Consider the following 13,100-nt stretch of genomic DNA (forward strand, 5'->3'; position numbering starts at 1 on the left):
CAGAGACCAATGCTGCATTCATGATATGGCTTCATTGCCTGAGTTAGTTATCCAACTACCTAGTGGCAGGTTTATTACATTGTAAAGAGTAACACTTTGTTCCCCTGGGATAAACAGTTACTCTGGATATGAATTTGCTTTCCCTGCAAGCAATGCTCTTGCCATAACTACCATGTGCAGACCTATGAGGTCCCTTATCCATTGTCATGGTATTCCACACAGCATCCTTGATGCAAATAGTGTGCCGCAATAGGCCCTGTGCCATTGAATTCACTGGCATTGCCATATTTCCCCATCAGCCTGAAGCAGCTGGCTTGATAGAATTCTGGAATGTTATTTTGACAATTCAGTTACATTACCATCTAGGTAGCAACACTTTGTAGGTCTGGGGCAACATCTTCTGGGAGACTATATACACTTTACATCATCATCCAATATATGTTATGCTGCTTCTCTCAGCCAGGATTTATGGGTCCAGGAACTAAGAGGTAGAAATGGGAATGACATCACTCAGTATCACCCCTAGCTGATCAACTAGCAAAATGTTTGTTTGCTGTTCAAATGGCCTTATACCCTGCTGGCCTAGTGGCCTTAGTTCCAAAGGGAGAAATACTCTTATCAGGAGACACAACAACTATTTCACTGAATTGGAATTCATGACTGTCACCTAGCTACTTTGGGCTCCTCATGTCTCTGAATCAACAGGCTTCAAGGGAGTTACTGTACTGGCTAGAATGATTGATCCCAATTACCAAAAAAAATTGAGCTGCTACTGTGCAATGGAGGCCAAGAAGGGTCTGTCTGGAATATAGGAGATCCCTTAGGGAATCTCTTAGTATTACTATGTCCTGTGACTAAAACTAATGAAAAGTTGTATCACTTCAATTCAGGCAGAAATTCTAATCACCCAAACTCTTCAGGAATGAAAGTTTCAATAAGTCCACCAGGCAAAGAACCGTAGCCCAGAGGTGGTTGTTGAGGGCAAAGGAGATGTGGAATGGTTAGTGGAGGAAGGTAGCTATAAATACCAACTAGAACCATGTGACTAGTTGCAGAAATGAGGACTGCAATAATTGTGAGTGGTTTTTTGCTTATTTTGTTATGAATATATTTGTATATGTATGGGTATACCAAATATTTTTTTCCTTTTTTATCTCATTGCCATCTAACATAGGATGTTTTAGTAATAGTTAACCTTATATGTCAGTATTTAAGTTGTAGGACATGAAGGAGGAGGGTGTACATCATCCAAGGACTTTACATCTTCTTCTGAGAAAGGCTGGTACGTTTTCAGCTGTACACAGCATAGTTTTGTCATGTTAGATGGAACTATGACTTTGTTATTGCCTTTATTTAAAGATTAAGTATAATTTTAAGATGTATTCATGTCAAGGTGACAAATTATGATCTGTGGTGGTCAATTTTATGTGACACCTTGACTAGTCTATAGTCCTTGGTTATTCAAACACTAATCTAGGTGTTATTGTAAAGATAAATTTGTAGATAGGACAAATACCTACAATCAGTTGATGAGTAAAATATTGATAGAGCTATAACATGAGTGAATCTTGAAAACTTCATAGTAGGTAAAAAGCCAGTCACAAAAGGCCACATAGTATATGAGATGGCCAGAATATGCAAATCCATTTTAAAAAAATAGATCAGTGGTTGCCAGGGGGAAGGGATATGACAAAATAGGAGTCACTACTCAAGAGCTCAGGGCTTCTCTCTGTGGTGTTTAAAAATGTTCTGAAATTAGGTAGTGGTGATGATTGCACAAATATGTGACTATTCTAAAAACCACTTTTAAAGGACAAATGTTATGCTGTGTGAATTATATCTCAACAAAGCTGCTATTAGAAAAAACAGAAGTTGAGTGAATCCCTAGCAGGATAAATCCAAATAAATCCATAGCAACATCTATTAAAATTAAACTTCTGAAAACTAAAGACAAGGAAGAAAATTCAAATGGAAGAATTAGGGAAACACACTCTTATATAAACAGGAAAAAATAGTCCAGATACTACTAAATTTTTCATCAGAAACCATTAGATGCCAGTGGAAAATGGCATAATATTTTTTAGGGCTTCAAAAAAATAACTGTCAACTCATAATGTTACTCCCAGAAAAGATGTCTTCAGTAATGAAAGGGAATTCAAGACACTCTCAGATGTAAGAAAACTAAGAGAATTTGCTGCCAGCAGACCTACTCTAACAGAATAGCTAAAGGGAGTTCTCTAATCAGAAAGGAGATGAAAAATAAAACAAGGACTCTTGTAACACCAATGTGTCATTCAGCATACCACCATAGAAATAGATATTAATAGGATATATATTAAGAGATCTGTTGAAGAGAACTGGCTTACACTATTGTGAGGGTTGGCTCTGCTAGTCCAAAATCGATAGGGCAGGCCTTTAGGAAAAGCAGCCGGGAAACTCTCAGGCAGAAGTTGATGCTCTTTTCCACAGGCACAATCTTTCTTTTCTTTTTATCAGCTTTTATTAAGATATAATTCACATATTATGCAATTCACCATTTAAACTGTACAACCCAATGGTTTTCAGTATGTTCTCAGAGTTGTGCAACTATCACCACAATCAATTTTAGAGAATTTTTATCGCCCAAGAAAGAAACATCATAACTATTAGTAATCATTCCCATTTTTTCCAACTCCCTCAATTTTTTTCTTCTTCAGAAATACTCAATTCTACTCTTAAGATCCTGCAATGAATTAAATAAGTCCCACAAAAAATATTAGGAGTAATATCCTTTATTTTAAGTCAATGGATTATAGCTATTTACTTAATATGCTTGGAAAATATTTCATGTATGAATATAGTGCATATTGTTTATCCATTCATCAGTTTATGAACATTTGAGTGGTTTTCACTTTTTGGCTGTTATGCACAATGCTACCATCAACATTCATTTACAAGGTTCTTCACAAGAATACATTTCTAATTTTCTTTTATACACCCTAAGAGTAAATGGTTGGATCATATGGTAACTTAATGTTTAATATTTTGAGGGAGTATCAAACTGTTTTCAAGAGTGGCTACAAAATTTTGCAATCTTATCAGAATGTATGAGAGCTCCAACTTCTCCACATCCATACAAACACTTGCTGTTTTCTGTCTTTTTATTATTGCCATCCTATTGGGTGGGAAGTAGTATCTCATTGTGGTTTTGACTTCCATTTCCCTAATGACTATTGATGTCGAACATCTTTACATGCGCTCATGCACTTGACAATTTGTAAAACTCCTTTGGAGAAATTCCTACCCAATCTTTTGCCCATTTTCAAATTTTTCTGTTTTTTTTTTTATTGTTTAACAGTAATTTACATTTTTTTGTATTTTGATTAATATAGCTTTGTAGTAAGTTTATAAATTGCAAAATATAAGTTGTCCAATTTTGTCTTTCTCTTTTAAGACTGTTTTGGCAAAAATGGGTCTTTTCAGTTTTAATATGAACGTGTCAATTTCTGCAAAAGTGCAGCTGGGATTGTAATAAGAATTAATACAGATTACAGTGAATTTGTAGATCAGTTTGTAGAGTATGGCTATTTTCACAAAATGAAATATTCTGACTCATAAGCATGGAATATGGTTTATTGATTTTCATTTTCTTCATTCAACAGTGTTTTGTATACACATTTTACATTTTTTATTAAATTGATTTCTAATTTTATTTTTTGATTTTTATTATTTTTGATGCTAATATAAATGGATTATTTTCACAATCTCATGTTTGCATTGCTCATTGCTAATGTATAGGTAAATAACTGAATTTTGTATACTGACCTGTACTGTACAGATTTAATTAACTCACGATATTAGTTCCAATTGTATTTTTGTGGATGCCTTAGAATTTTCTGTGTACCAGGCCACTTCAACTCTAAATAGAGATAGTTTCATTTCCTCCTTTGAAATATGGATGTCCCGTATTTTTTCCCTTGCCTTATTATCCTGGCTAGAGCCTCCAGGACAAACTTCAATAGAAGCGGTGACAACAGACATTCTTGTCCTCTACATAAACTTAGGGTGAAAGTTTTCAGTCTTTCATCTTTCAGAATGTTAGCTAGATTGTACTTGAGTTCTTTGAACTTCTTGCATATGTATGTAAATACATTTTATTAGATTTTGAAAGTTTTTAGCCACAACTTCTTTAAATATTTTCTCTGCTTATTTTTCACTTTCTTTCTTTCTGGAATTCCCATTAGGCTTATGCTGGTATGATTAATGGTTTCTTACATTTCTCTGAGGCATTCTTCATTCTTTGTCCATTCTTTTCTTTCTCTGTCATTTGGATTGCTCAATCTCCACTGAGCTATACTTAAGTTTGCCAATTTCTTCTTCCTCCTGCTCAGGTGTACTCTTGAGTTCTTCTGGAATTTTTTATTTCAATTATTATTCTATGCAACCACATAATTTCTATTTGTTTGTCTTTATAACTTCTCTCTATAGATATGCTGTACTTGCTGAGACGTCGTTCTCATACTTTAATTATTTACATAACGTTTCCTTTAGTTGTTAAAGTATATTTATAATTTTTGATTTAATTTCTATGTCTAACGTAAGTCTAACATCTGGGCTTCCTCAGGGATAGTTTATATTGACTCCTTATTTCCTATTTATGGGCTATACTTTCTTGATATTTCTTGTGTGGCTCTTCATTATTTATTAAAAATCATGCTTTTTTTTTTTGAGACACAGTCTCACTCTGTTGTCCAGACTGGAGTGCAGTGGCACAATTTCAGCTTACTGCAACCCCTGCCTCCTGAGTTCAATCAATTTTCCTGCCTCAGCTTCCTGAGTAGATGGATACCAGGCACCTGCCACAATGCCCAGCTAATTTTTGTATTTTTTTTAGTACAGACCAACATGGGGTTTCACCATGTTGGCCAGGCTGGTCTCAAACTCCTGACCTCAAATTATCCTTCCACTCGACCTCCCAAAGTGGTGGGATGACAGATGTGAGCCACTGTGCCCAGCCAAAAACCACACATTCTAAGTAATTTTGTATTGCACTCTGGAAATAAACCTCCTATTTCATAATTTTTTGTTGTTTTCGTTCCTTTGTTCCTGTTTAGTGACTTGTCTGAACCAGACTGGCAGCTTGTCTAGCATCCAGTATGAGAAACATGAAGCAAAAAGAAAATCCTGGCAATTCACTACCACGCTGATCTGTGTGTCCTAGACTCCCAATTATTCTCTCTTTTCTCTGGTTTTCAGAGTTGTCGTATGTTTGTTTTATATGTAATGTGCAGAGATTTTGTTTTACTTAGGAGGAAAAATAGGAAAATGTTTATCTACTTCATCTTCACAGAAGTGGAAATCACAATGTCATTTACTTTTAAAATCTATTTTAGGTATGGAGAATTTACTGATAATTCAGTGATAGTTTTAAAGGGGAATGCAAGGTTACCACAATCATTTGCTTGAACCGAAGGAAGGACTTCTCTTCTCTTCGTAGATCTTTGAAGTACCTATTCATAAATCTCTTTCCTGAGCAAACCTTACCTCTAATACACTGATGATTCTAGCATTTGATCAATTCCCGAATAATCAAACTTCCTGCTGTATCTCAAAGTAAGAAAAAAGTAAAAATATTTTTATTATATTTTAGGTTGTAGAAAATTTGGGATTTTCTTTGTAATGCTTTGCCCAGGCTGCTGCAACCAAATACCATAGCAATTTATTTTATCATAGTTCTGGAGTCTAGGAAGTCCAAGATCAAAGTGCTGGCTAGTTCAGTTTAGGTAAAGGCTCTCTTCCTGGCTTGCAGACAGCCACCTTCTCTCTAGGTCCTCACATGGCCTTTCCTTCATGCATGTTCATGGAGGAGAGAGATGGAGGGAGAGATTTCTAGATTTCTTTTCTTATAAGGCCACCAGTCCTATGAGTTTAGGGCCTCACCTTTATGATCACATTTAACTTAAATTACCTCCTAAAGATCATATATCAAAACACAGTCACTTTGAGGGTTAGGCCTTAACATGTGAATCTGCAGAGACAAAATTCAATCCCTAGCATTCTTTTATTTCTTCCCAGCACCAAGCAGGTCTAGTACACAATGTTCACAATACACGAGAGAATGGATGGAGGCAATCATGAGTGCATCAATGACTAAAAGTGCTACATCTAATCTTTTCCCAAGTACCTTCCCAGGGTCTCAAAATAATAATCCTTTGTGCTTGGAACTGTGCTAATAGGTTTTATACTGTGTCCTATTAATCCTGAAAACACCTTCACCAGGAAGGCATGTGGGACCCTCATTTTACTAGTCAGAGAATTAAGTCTTAAAGAGCTTAAGTGACCTTCTCAAGATCACACAGCTAAGTGCAGAGCACCATGGATGAAATACAAATTTAACTGAGTCCAAGCCCACATAACGATTACTATGTATCGCTGTGTTATGTCGAATCCCATGAGCATTGTAGTTGTAATAAACTAAATCATGCATATAGAGTACAGGTAACTGTAATTCTAGCATTAGTAAGTCAGCTCGGAATTTGGTTCCTTTTACATAAATCTGCAGAGCATTCAATAACTTCAAACTGACATTTGTTTAGTTTGATTGAGAAGCTAACATTAAATTCCAGCAAGCCAGGAAGCTCTAGTGGATGCCAATGCTGCTTTCTGAAGAAACCTCAGAGGAATCCTGGGAGCATGAAGGAAGGAAAGCAGAAAGTTAGGTTAGGAGGTGAAGGCCCTGGGGGAGATGCCTAAGGGAATAGGTAGGATATTGACTGCTTCTTCTCCAAATTTTTTAAAAGCATTCAGGGATAGAAACAGAAGCATTGACTTGGACTTTATGCACAATTTCCCAGCCTCTAAGAGATAACATTTATGGCTGATCAACTTTACTCAATCTACGAGTGTCAGAGACAAGACTCATCATGGTAAACAAGTGATAATCTGGGATTTAACCACATGCTAGTCCATTGGTAATGAATTCCTGTGGCTATGATATTATGTTTCAAATTCATGATGGCTACTTCTTGTCCTGCAGATTGAATTTTCCAACTAAGAAGTTATAAAGTAAATGAAGAGTAGGATGAGATGACACCAAGTGGTTAGTGGAAGAAGCGTTCGTCAGTGGATACCAAGTTATAATTACGAATGTGGAGTCAGTTCTGGTATTCTATTGTTAAGTAGAATAATGATGGTTGACAGTGAGGTATTATTATATATTACAAAATTACTAAAAGAGAGGTTTTCAAATGTTCTCACAACAAAAATGATTAGCGTATGAGTAATGGGGATGCCAAATGTCTTGATTTTATGCAATATATATGTATTGAAACATCAAACTGTATCTTATAAATGTGTACAATTACAATGTGTCAATTAAAAAATTTTAAAAATAATTTTTAATATGCAAAAAATGTCATTTTTATTTTATCTCAAGGTATTGCTGTTGAATTCTATCTTTTTGTTCACATACACACAGGTATATTTTTTGAATCAATATTCGATTTTTTCGGGGATTTTTAATAGGTCATGTGCATTTTAAGGAAGTTATTTAAAATTATATCTATAAGACCTTAAAAACACAGATATATATAAGACCATATATATATATATATATATATATATATATATATATATATATATATGGCTCACAGCTATAATCTCAAAACTTTGAGAGGCTGAAGCAGATGGGATGCTTGAACCCAGGCCTTCAGGAACAGCTTGGGCAACATGACAAAACTCCCTCTCTATAAAAAAATACAAAAATTAGTAGGGCATGGTGGCGCACGCTTCTAGTTCCACCTACTCAGGAGGCTGAGGTGAGAGATTATTCCGGCCTAGGAAGTAGAGGCTGCAGTGAGCTGTAATTGCGCCATTGCTTGGGGCTTGGGTGACAGGGTGAGACCCTGTCTCGATAAAATAAAATGAGGTTTATATATATTACACATGCACTTAACAAGATAGGACCATGTATGTTGCACTATCTCACACTATGCTTAAAGTGAATGCTAAGTCAGTGTTCCTCCATGAAACCTACTTTACCTGATGAGTGAGTATCAGACATATTCATACATGATGAGGACCCTAGGGCTAATCCATATATTAAACATGAATAATGCTTAATTTTCTTATTTTATTGGATGGAAATATTCATACCTCTTAATCCATTTTTTCCACACTCTAGGAGATCTCCCTGGTGCTTCCAAGGCAGTTGCTCTCCACTTGGAAGAACACTGATTTAAATAATAAAACCCTATCGTCTTGCATAGGAAAATCTGCTTTTCCTGTCCTAACTTCTTGTGGACAATACCTCAACATAGGTAAATACTTAGGTGCAGATTCTTTAATGTAGAAATGTGAAGAATTAAAAATTATATACAACAGTAGCCAAAATATAGATTTCTTACCTCTCAAATTGCATTTTTATGCTAGTATTTTTCTGGATTTTCACAAATATCAAACATAAAAACAACTGGGATATTTGAATTGAAGTAACTTATCACTGTAATTTTTCTTTCAATGTTAATCTAGCATCAATTATCATGGAGAAGCCATCTATTCTGTTTACTTTGACACCGGCCAAGATTAAAGTTGGAACACAAATAATATAATTGATTGTTTTTTTTCTCTTCAAAAAATTTTCATTCTTTCTGTTAGTCTCCAAACGGAATGGAAAATTACTTCATAGAGAACTAACAACTTGTCAGTTCTAAACTGTTTTTCACCTTACTGATAATATTTTCAAGTGTTCATAAAAATAAATAGGAAATCAAGAACTTGTACAATGTCCGCACGCTTCCTTATCATAGATACATTTTTAAATAATGAATCAAATCACGCAGATTCTCAACATAGTTTTAGCTGGGTAATACACCACCCATTCTCTCAATCATTGACTGTCACGATCAGGGAAACTGTGTGGCAATATGAACAGCCTAATCCTCCGACTTCCATTTCAGTATGGTATTCTACCAACTATCAGAAATAAGAGGATGCAATCCTTCATCATAAATTAGTCAGTTGTACGATTATGAGAATACTAGAAAAGATCAGAACTTTGGTCAAATGCTAACCAAAATTTATTTGCAAGTGGAAGTATGAGTAGTGGGTAAATGCTTACTGGGATAGAAGCTTGAGGCAGTACGATTTCATCTCCGTTGGAGTTCCCAGCATGTGTTAACAAAAGTGAAACAGAAAAAATCTGTTCTCCATCAACATAAGGTTAATTTTTTTTCTAATTGGTAAGGAAAAACAAATCTTTCATTTGACTGCCCCGTATTTCTTTCCAAATTAAAGCATAGCAATCCAGCCCCACCACTTTCGGCAAGCTATCTTTAATGGACATGAAATAAATGGTATCTCTCTTTGTAGTTACGCTTTCTTTACCTTCTCAAATTAACCATCAATACATATACACAGCTGAAGAAATAATATCACAGGATTGGCTTCATTAATGAATTGATCTGGATTTTAAAGGCTATTGTGTGATCCACTGTGTAACCTCATTTGTTGAATATATGTATTTATGTAAGTCTCTAGGATAGCAGGGAAATATGTATTTAATATATAACATACTCAAAGTGTAAGTCATGTGAAAAATGGGCCCATGTTTACATTTAGAGTGATCGGTGACCACACGCATATAAAGGAACATATGTTCAGGAGTTTGATATTATAGAAAGTGTGTGCTATTTGGAATCAAATAGTCTGTGTTTGATTTCTTGTACCCGTTTGTAAAGTAAATATCTAAAAGATCACAGTAATAATTACATTTCTTTCATTGGATTGTTGTATGGATTCTGCATGCAGTAGGCTACACTTTACCCTTTCATTTAATGAACCTTTACTGAGCACCTCTCGGCTATAGTCTGAACGGGTTATATACCCCCAAATCCATATGTTGAAACTAATCACTATGTGCTGGTACTAGGAGTGGGGCCTCGTTAGGCCCTGAGGATGCAGACTCCATGAATTTGATTAGTGCCTGATCAAAGAGTCCACAGGCAGCTGTTATGCCCCTTTGCCACGCTAGGACACAGGGAGACAACAACATTTATGAATCAGAAAGCCCTTGCCAAACACCAGATATGCTGGTGCCTTAGTCTTGGCATCTCAGATCCAGGAACGGTGAGCAAGAAATTTGTGTTGTTTATAAGCCACTCACTTACGATACTTTGTTATAGCCAGCCAGACTAACTAAGACAATATCCTATGTCTAAATTCTCTGCTAGGTGCAAGGAAACATATAAATACGATATGATCCCCTCCATTAAGAGACTGGTCATCTGTTTTTATCCCTGGAAGTTGTCAATACAGTAGTAGCAGCAGTAGCTACAGTAAAACAAATAACAGATAATAGTGACTGACTTCAGCAAAAGCAATGCGAGAAGTATGTACTTATTTGTTCATCAGCAAACACTGAGGACCAAAAGATAAATATGGTGTAATTGCTGACTTCAAAGAAGGGAAGACTATCAGATAAGATAGTTTAATGTTCTTAAATAGTGGCTGAAGAGGTAGCAGGAATGTTTTATGGAGCATCAAAGAACAACACACAAGTCTTGCCTGAGGAGATGATACTAGAGCAGTCCTCTAGAAGACGCCTCGCAGGCAGCTTGAGAAGCCTGGGCATGCATGGTATGCTGCAGTTTCTGCAGGGAGCATGAAGTAAATAAAGCACAAGTGGTGGATGGAGGTGCAGACAGAGGTGAGAATTCAAAGGCCAGGAGAGTCAAAATCGTGAAAGGCTTCCAGTACCAAATTTGGAGGTAACTGACACACACTAAATAAAGGATTTTAAAGAGAAATGCCACCTTTGCTTTCTGTACCAGATAATCAAGGAGATGGGAATTAACCCTATCTCCTGTGGGACATGGGTGATCATTCCTTGGGCCAGTCTACAACAGCCTGGACCTAAAGGAAAGAAAGAAATGAGGCTGATGAGCACTAACAATAGTAGCAGGGGCCCTGTGGGGTCTGGGCTAGCAGCCTTGAGAACCTGACCTTTGGGGAACCCTGGGGACACAGCTCTATTCTCTAAAAAGCTCTGTATTTTCATTTCTTTTTACTTTCCCATCATGTAAAATGGCCACAAAAACTCCAACTGAGTGCTCTAAAATGCAGAAAGGAAAGGGGAAGATTTTCACAGTGATTTTAGAAGAGTAGGTTATAGACCCTGAGTTCATGAGCATATAAATTAAATCATCCAAAGAGCATTTATTGAACACTTCCTACAGGTCAGGATCTATATATAAAGGTAGAGTAGTGCTTCTCAAACTTTGACATGCATGGGAATCTCCCGGGATCTTGTGAAAATAGAGACTCATTGAGTTGGTTTGAGGTTGGGAGGGGATTTTTTTTTTAATATTTGAAATTCAAGATTTAAAAAAAGGAACAGTTGAATTTAAACATCTAGGTTCTATGCAGAGAAATGAGACCCAGATAACTTTGATTATAATACATAATTATGTACACTTGAAAGCAAAGATAATACTTGGCGTGGAGCGAAGACTTCAGTCATGCAGTACTGAATAACTTCAGAAAAATGAAAAGAGCAAGTAATATTTCAGTAAACTCCTGGACCCCAGATGATACAGTCTTGTTTGATTTAGTATTTAAGTGATCACTAGTGTTATTAACTCTTAACAGAGCAGAGAGAACAAATGATGGATTTTTTTTTTTTTTTTTTTTTTTCAGAGAGAGGGGATTGAGGAGTGAATGGAGTCTGGGAGGCAGGCACTCATTGAGAATTTCCAGAATGAAAAGAAGCCAACCAGGTAAAGGAATCATGTTATGGAAGGAGGAAGAACACTTCCTGGAGTTTCATGAATATATAGTTGATGCCTGATGCTTTCACTCCATAAAACTTCATGTCCGGCTCCAAATAAGCCATGCCTCATCTCACCAGCTGGACTCATTATGTGTGTTTTAAGTGGCTGAATCATCACCTTTTCTCCCTCTCACATTACTTCACAAACACTAAACGGCAGAAATGTCTTCTTTCCCATGCTCTAGTCTCACGTCTCACAGCAAAGTAATACCCATTGAACTAAAATAGCTGTCAACTTGCTAATAAATAAGAAGTCTTAAACTAAACTCACACTAATGGAGCTGTGTAGGGGTGACAAGGTATTCAGAGCCAGTCAAGCGTCCCAGCAGCTCACTCCTGAGGGCGCCACTTCATAAACAGAAGCATTGATGGGCATCCCTGAGCGCCGGGGGCTTCCCAATTCCCACATGTCATGAACAAGTGAGGATAGATATTAATGGAAATGGTGCTTGATATCACCATCAGAGTTAAACAAACTTGCCATTACATTACAGGGGAGCCTTCACAACATTTAGATCTGAAAAAAACCCTCCTTTCACAGCCCCTCTTTTCACCGTTTCAATATATATGTACATACTGAAGCAAGTGTGTGTGTGTGTGTGTGTGTGTGTGTGTGTAATGCTACACGGACTGTTTAATTTTTTTTGAAAAAATCAGCTAACATGCACAAGCAGAATGTTTCTGACAAAATAGTGAGAAAATGTGTTTGGAATAAATTAAATTGTTCACTTACAGTCCTCCCACCCCCACCCAAACTCTACAAATATTTCCTTCTTATATATCTGAAGTATGGAAATCCAGAATGTCCATAGCTCCTACAGCTATCGATAAACAGCTGTTGATGAACAGAGCATAGTTCTGAACAATGTCACTCAAACCACTCCAGAAGATAGGCAGTGTGGCTGTGGGCCATTGAACTTTCTACTGCTACTCCAGGAAGAGCAGGGAAATAGGAAGGCAGGATGGACTTTATGATTTTCGGTACCCAGAGCTAAATAAAATGGTGGAACTTCTTGTTCAACAAATGGTTAAATCTTTCCAGACTTCGGGTTAGAATATTAGAGCAACCTTGGTGCCTTCCATGAAACTGCACAGACCCTGTGGAAAGGATTCAAGGACTGGCACACCTCTAGAACAGCCACATACATTTTTTACTATTTTGTTCAACTTAGAACACCTGAATTCATTATTTTGCATTTCCACAGTGCCTCAGTTTTTAAAAAATTATCCTTTCTTTTCAAAATCATGTCTCTGTTTAAATCTTGGGTGGCTTAGAATTATTTCACACATAGTA

The sequence above is a fragment of the Aotus nancymaae genome, unplaced genomic scaffold (genome assembly GCF_030222135.1).
Source record: "Aotus nancymaae isolate 86718 unplaced genomic scaffold, 86718_ANA_hifiasm-v0.15.2.pri h1tg000014l, whole genome shotgun sequence".
Lineage (NCBI taxonomy): Eukaryota > Metazoa > Chordata > Mammalia > Primates > Aotidae > Aotus > Aotus nancymaae.